The sequence below is a fragment of the Panthera uncia genome, chromosome A2, assembly GCF_023721935.1.
Source record: "Panthera uncia isolate 11264 chromosome A2, Puncia_PCG_1.0, whole genome shotgun sequence".
Taxonomy (NCBI): Eukaryota; Metazoa; Chordata; class Mammalia; order Carnivora; family Felidae; genus Panthera; species Panthera uncia.
In genome coordinates this window covers 106417625-106425422 of record NC_064816.1, presented here as the reverse complement: position 1 = coordinate 106425422, position 7798 = coordinate 106417625, and the positions used below count along the sequence as shown (strand labels likewise).

The 7798-nt window shown below is 35.8% G+C and overlaps 1 protein-coding gene across 4 annotated transcripts in view; it reads right to left on the bottom strand.

Moving 5' to 3' along the window:
* The window catches only part of HDAC9 (histone deacetylase 9), a 903132-nt gene that overhangs the window by 807991 nt on the left and 87343 nt on the right, over positions 1 to 7798 (bottom strand). The window lies entirely within an intron of this gene.

Genomic DNA, 7798 nt, shown 5'->3' with positions numbered 1-7798 from the left:
GAAGAAGAAGAAGAAGAAGAAGAAGAAGAAGAAGAAGAAGAAGAAGAAAAGAAAAGAACAAAAGAAAGGCAGAAACCAGAACATCACCTTCAGTAACTGCCATACAGACATACAGAAAGGCCAGTAAAAAGGAGTAACAAGGTGAGCATGAGAAAACCTCATATGGCATCCAGGCAGTTGGCCCCCTTGGTCCTGCTGCCTTGATTCTCAAGTTATCAGAATACAAATTAAGAATCTCCAGCACTGACATTTTGTATATAACAAGAAGGAGAAATTTCAATAAAAATCAATGTGTTATGAAAGTAAGACAGAGAAAAACAGTCTGTGTGAACTTTATTCATCGTGGAACCTCTGAATGAGTGAAAGATTGACTTCAGGAGCATTTCTAGACCAAACACAACAGAGTCCCAAAGTGTAATATTGTGTTAAAAACCTGGAGCTACATCTCTATTATCTTTGACAAAGAACCCCAAAACACCATGTACTTTGGTAAATCTGCTGGGATATCCCACAAGCAAAGTGAGGGATCAACTTAATTAGCTACATATAGGAGGCAGTAAGTGGATGGGAAAATACATGGGACAAAGTAGGAGCTGAAGAAATACTTGTTGAACTGAACTTGAGACAAGTGGTAGAAGCTAATACACAGTACCTGTATGTACTGATGAAATTTATTATTGTTCCAACTTTCTACCATATTTAACCTATGGAAAATATAGAAAATATCTATAGAGCCAGCTGTAAAGGTTTATTCTTTTCCACTTGGCATCCCCAGTAACAACCAACCCGCAGCATGGTGCTCAGAGTCTAAGTGAAGATTCATTTCCCCAGAATCAACATCTTTGACTCAAATCCTATTGACAAAAATACAGAAAGTTTTAAGTATGGGGGTGAAATGTAAATGATGAGAAGGTGATCAAAACAAAGATTCTAACAGAAGACAGGCCAGATGATATAGATAAGTCACCTCAGTGAGACCTACTCAAATAAACCAGAAGTAGTCTCTTTTAGTATCCTATCAGAGAAATGTGAGGATTCAATCAGTAACTTCCAACTTCCTCATTTGCTACTCACACTAAAACTTCATTTCATATTAAATGAAATATATTTATATGTATATATAGAAACATATTTGTCTATAGAAAACTCAATTTCAATTTTCACAAATTAATACTTGATCTTATAATGCATGTGCACTCTGGTATCTTGTAATATGGTCTATTCTATTGAACCATTTAATTGCAAGTACAAAACTGATTCCATGGCCTGAGAAGAGCCTGTGACATGCAGAAAACACAGGACTATATGATTTCTTTCTAGCTCATTAAAGGAAAGATCATGATTTTATGTAGACGCAATCTAAAAATATCCATAACTCCTAAATACTAGGTCCTCAATGACCTTTCCAAAGCTAATTACTGAATGAAATGATATACCCCCGGTAACATCTTTGCTTTCCCTTCTTCCTCACAATAAATACCCACAATACTTTCCATTCAACAGGCTTTAGAAGTGATTTTCCCAGGGTGTACAACTATTGCCCCACCTGACAGCAGAGGTGAACACAGGGGATTTTGCAATAAAAAGTTAAACATTTACCAAAGGAACTCCCTTAACCCGTAATAAAGTACATTTGAATCTCTGTAAGCCACCCAGTAATAACTAAACAAAAGTCAAAATGGTACTCACGCAGCAGCAGCAAACCACATAAACCTTGGTTTTAATTAAATGAAAGATATTTCATAGTAGTTGTATTCTCCCTTCAAAACTACACAATTTGTTCCCTGAAATAAAATTATTCTAAGTTTCTAGAATAGCATCTTTGTCACTTTTGTAGATTTTCTTAATTGGATGCCGTCTGTTGCAGACCCCCCTCTTCATCCCACCTCATCCTCACCATCTTTAGTAATGGCCCAAACTTGTGGGTGTGCAGGAGTCTCTGGTGAAAAATGAGCTGGCTTTGAGTCAAACAATACTTCCCAATCACAATCGGGGTTTTTTCAGTACATAGCTAGGGAAAGGTCTTGTTTACTTCTTCCCATTATAGCTTAAAAACCATCTAAAACATTGTTTCCTCAAAGGCATTACCATCGAGACATGGAATCCTAACAGCATCATCTGTGCTTGTCAAGTGATTTCAAATTGCTTTACTTTGTAAACCTTCTCTTGCTTCTAAGTCTACCGGGTAAAGAAGTAAATTCCACATGTATTTAATAGCATTTGGATATTTTATTCATGACAGTTTATAAAATAAAATGTAAAGCCTCAAAGTTTTAACTTTAAAAAGCACTTTGAATTATAAACATGAAAGAAATATTAGTGTCAAAAAATTAGGTCCATTGTAATCCTGTAATCAAAGCATTCTGTGCATTTTCCAAACTTGGCAAGCCACATTTTTATTTTTAATTTTTGAACTACTAATTCTGGAGGAAAAACAAACACCATTAACTTCCTCTTCAGTCACTAGCCGTCAGTGCCATGTGTTTTTATCGCTTCCTGCCACAAGGAAATACGTTTGAAACAAAGAATGATATTCAAAAGAGAGTTCTCTGGGTGTTTAAAGTCATTCTTTCAGGAATTGAGAAACACTGTAAACATATTTAAATAATGGTACAGAATGATAAAACTATTCAGAAAACCTTCACATTTCTTTTATTACGTGATAATGCTCAAAACAAGCCTGTCAAGATTATTTAAAAATAAACTGAGTTGGTCAAGTTAAATAAGTTCCCTTCCTAACACAGCTAATAAATGACAGAGCTTGAATCCAAATCCACTCAGTTTTATACCCAACCTCATAGTGGAAACTATATTCCATTGTTTTCCCTATGAACCTTTTGATCAAACTGTAGGTTTTTATATTAGCCTATTTGTCTAAACCATCACGGGTTTTTGTGGACGAGTCGTGGGGAGAGCCTTCGCTGAGGCTAAGGATGATAAGAACATGAAGATGAAGAAGTATTCAACACCTTCCTTATTAAGTCCTATGTACTAGATAGTACACTAAATACTGGGAATCCTCATCAAAGATGTAAACTATACCTCTTACTCTGAGGAGTTGGTAAGAAATTGAAAAAAAGGGTGGTCTTTGTTTGGGTTGCTATGCCAAAATACCACAGCCTGGGTGGTTGAAACAACATAAATGTTTTTCTCACAGTTCTAAAAGCTGGGAAGTCGAAGATCAAGGTGCTGGCAGATTCAGCGTCTGGTGAGAGTCCTCTTCCTCATTTGTAGATAACCACCTTCCTGCTGCATGCTCACATGGCCCTTCTTGGTACACGCTCATGGAAGAAGATCTTTCTCTCTTCTTCTTATAAGAGCACTAATCCCATCGTGAGGGTCCTACTCTTATGACCTAATCTAAACCTGATTATCTCGGGGCGCCTGGGTGGCTGAGTCGGTTAAGCGTCCGACTTCAGCTCTGGTCATGATCTCACGGTTTGTGGGTTTGAACCCCACGTCAGGCTCTGTGGTGACAGCTCAGAGCCTGGAGCCTGTTTCGGATTCTGTGTCTCCGTCCCTCTTTGGCCCTCCCTCGTTCATGCTCTGTCTCTGTCTCAAAAATAAATGTTAAAAAAACTAAAAAATTAAATTAAATTAAAAAAAAACTGATTATCTCCCAAATGCCCCACTTCCAAAAACCAACACATTGAGAGCCAGGGCTTCAACATACAAATTTGGAGGTGCCATAAACATTGGGCCTATAACAGGAAACTGACAGGTAAAACAAGTGATCACAATTAGTTTGATATATGAAATATCACAAATATTATCACTTAATTATACTTGAAAAATATTTCTTGATAGTGAAAGGGAAGTAATTTTTTTACCATCAATGAAATCCATGAGATAAACAATAATCTCCATGTTTTACAAATGAGAAAACTGTGGCTCAGAAATGATAATTTGTCCAAGATCAAAAAGTGAGCAAGTGAGGGAGACTGGTTTTAAACACGAATCTACCTAGCTTCAAAGCCCAGCCTCTTTTTACTAGAGAGCTGTAACCAAGGGCAACAACAGCCTTCCTCACTGCCTCTTCTAGGGTGTATATAGCATGGCTCTTCCTACCAAGAAAGAGAGTAGCTCCAAGAGCCAAGTACAAACATACATAGCATGTAAAAACCCTCTGAATAAGAGATGACTAAGGCCTGAATGCTGATACAATAAAAGCAGGTCAGGAAACTAATTAAAAGCACAGATCCTAAACTAGCCTGTCCCACTTGCAAAAGAGAACACTCTACCTAGTAAAATGGGAGAGACACTGGTTTCATGGCAGACATAGTACGACTGTAATTCTCAAAAAATATTTCATAAGCTAACAAAAGAACAAAGACACCTACGTATTTGAAATATAAAACCAATATGAAAAAAAAAGTATTTTAATGTTGAAGCAAATTAACCTGGAACAGAGATACAGATTTGATTTACTTTTCTTCAGCTCTGAGAAAGTCATTGTGACTCAGTGAGTACTAAGGCTGTAGCAAAGTTTCTGTTTAACTTTTTTAACTTTTTTTTTTCCTTTGAGGGAGAGAGAGAGAGACAGCGTGAGCAGGGGGAGGGGCAGAGAGAGAGGGAGACACAGAATGTGAAGTGGACTCCAGACTCTGAGCTGTCAGCACAAAGCCTGACACAGGTCTCAAACTCACCAGCCGAGCTGTGAGATCATGACCTAAGCCAAAGTCGGATGCTTAACTGACTAAGCCACCCAGGCTCTCCAAGGCTGTAGCAAAATTTTAAAAGTATACATCTTTTCCAGCACTTTGCATAGTAGGTACTTAATAACATGCTGTGAATGAATGGATGCAGGCAAGAAAAAATGAATTAGGATTCAGATTAAATGGTCACATTCACAGTATATAATTAAATATCTCATTTTATGTAGGGGTTTTGAAATGATTTCTTCAATTTCCAGTTAAACGTCTACCCATATTTATTTTCAAGCCTAACTTGTATGATAGCCAAAAGATCTAGATATTTTTGTGTTCCAAAACAAAATAATTGCATGCTATTTTACTCACAATTTTGAAATTTACAGTTCATAAAAATACTATGTTTAAAAGGAATTTGGGGAAAATGGATATTACTGAGAATAAAGAAATGTGTTTATATGCAGTGTGGTAACATAGGAGATTTTTAAAACTAGGTAATTTTGCTTATTAGTGGTACAAATTGGGAAGGATAAAGAAAAAAAGAAAAGCAATGATCTTTATTTCAATATACTATTTAGTAGCCATTTCAATGGTAATGTAGAGGTGTTACAGAATAATACCTCTACTCCATCTTACTTTCTGGTCATCATTTTTCTCTTATTTCATAATCTTATTGTTAATGTCTTTTATTTTGCAATACTGAAGATTTTTTTCTAAGCCAATTTATGTCCTTTTTTGAAAGAAAAGCCATATATGTGTATGTGTGTATCTATATACAAACACATATATTCATATACATTATATATAAATGCCCATAATCATTTATGCATATACATAATTATATACAATTATATATGTATATGTCTCTTTCCTGGGTACATTCTGTCTCTTTCACATATATGAAATTGTATGTTATATAATATATGTCAAATATTATATATCAATAAATATATTTATATATGTATAATTTATATTTTTATGGATTATATATTATTTATTTTATATGCTTATATAAAATACAAATATTTATATGTTATTTATTTGTATATACTTATATATACAAATACCTAATTTATATCCAGAAACTACATATAATTATATATAAATTAGAAATTATATATAATAAAACTATATACATAAATTATATATATATAATTTAGAAATGAGACAATCCTTATATCAACTCAACATTTATTTACAAGTTAGTCTTTATGTATTCCATATAAGCGCACACAAAAATATCTCATGCTCACACAAATATGAGAAAATCACTTCTCTCAAGATCTCACTTTAATTAACGTTTGGGTTTGGGGGCACTTGGTTTACACCTCAGTGACGTGTGTAAAAGGGTGGTCAGGAGACCTCAAGTATGACTAAGTGTCATAATGTCAGACAGTACTGGCTGATTTCCTCAACACTCAGTGGTAGCAAGAGTCCCAGGGTGGTCACAACTGTGTCCCTGTGCTCAGAGCCTATCAGAGTACCAGCAGGTTTTACCACAAGGACTTGTAAATCCCTAAGGATTCTATCTAGGTAGGTTCAAGTGGGGCCTGAGAATTTGTGTATTGATAAGCCCCATGTGATTCCTATCAGACAAACCTGAAAAACACTGTTAGCATGTATGGGAAGGAGCACATTGAAGGAGAAGGCCAGAAATGTGGTTCGCCCTATACCATGGACACTAGAAATGTCTCATAAGTACTGCCAGTTTTTATAGACCATGGCAAGCCATGGAGAGTTTTGATAAAGGAAATAATTAGATTTGTGCTTTAGCAGCAGTGCTTTACTAGGCAGCATTGTACAATTAGGCTGAATGCAGGAGAGACTAAAAATAGAAAGATTAGCTGGAAGCCTATGACAACAGTTGTGGCCAGAAGTAATGAATGCTAAAGGCTAGCAACAAAAACGGAAAATAGAGTCAATCAAAATCCAAGCCAACTTGATGTGCAGGGGAGCAGAATAAGAGTTTCAAAAGTGGCACCATTGTTTTAAGCACAAGTGGCTGAGGAGATATCTGTGATATTCATAGAAAGAAAGAAGGTCAAAAGAATTTAGACTAGGTACAGTATAAGTAAATGAATTCATAAATGAATGGTTAAAAGAAAGATCATTTGTAAGGACAGGAAATAGGGTTTTAACCCCAGTTCTACCATCTTTTTGCTAGCACATGCTAGACACATCTTTTAAGCTCTCTAATCCTAGTATATTTGTTTATAAATTATGCTAGTAAAAAATTTTGCAGGATTGCTGTAAGGGTTCAATGAAATGATCTGTAACACTTGATCCATAGTAGGTGACTAACAGGACAATTTCATTGTTTTTCTGCTTTTCTTTTCACCAACTTTTATGTTCAATGATTTAAAGCCATTCCAGACACACAGTAGGCACTCAACATACACTGGTTGAATGAATGAATTACTACTGCTATGACAATTCTATTGAAGACTGAAAAAGATCATGGGATTTGGCCATTAAAGAGTAATTGGTGCACTTAGAGACTGCTTAAATGCCTAGGGGTTTTGAACATTTGTGTGAAGATAAAGTCCAAGTGTTCTGGTAGAGGACATTCAAAATCAAGTGGTATTGTAGAATTAAAGTTTCTTCGAGTTTCATTGTTTTGTTGTGTTGTTTTGTTTTTTCTATTCTGCACGTTAAATAAAGGCTTCCAGCTAGAAAAGAAAAATCTGCTTTATTAACTTTAACAGTATTAAAAACACCTTATCCCTTAGAGTTTTTACAGTATATTGTCTCATTTGATATTCAGCTACTTGAGTCAAGGAATTCGGTTACTACTATCATCATTTCTATTTTAAAGATGAGAAAACTAAGATTCAGGAAAGTTGAGGTACTTTTACGGCATGAGTGTCAGAGCCAGGGGAATTTAACTGAGGTCTTCTGACCACAAGTTTGTTGAGCTTTCCACCACCCACACTCATCAAGCCCATTCATGTTATTCCATATGAGCTCTCTTCCATGCTTGCCCTCACACTAAGTTTTCCCTCCTACGATTTGGAAGTGAAGAGTGGGGAAGAGTCTTATGGGCCTGAGGAAGTTTGGAAAATAATGCTCCTTCCTCAAAACGCAGCCAGCACCACAGAGCACCCATCCTCCTGCTAGTCCAGTGCCAGTCACGAATGTTAACACCACAG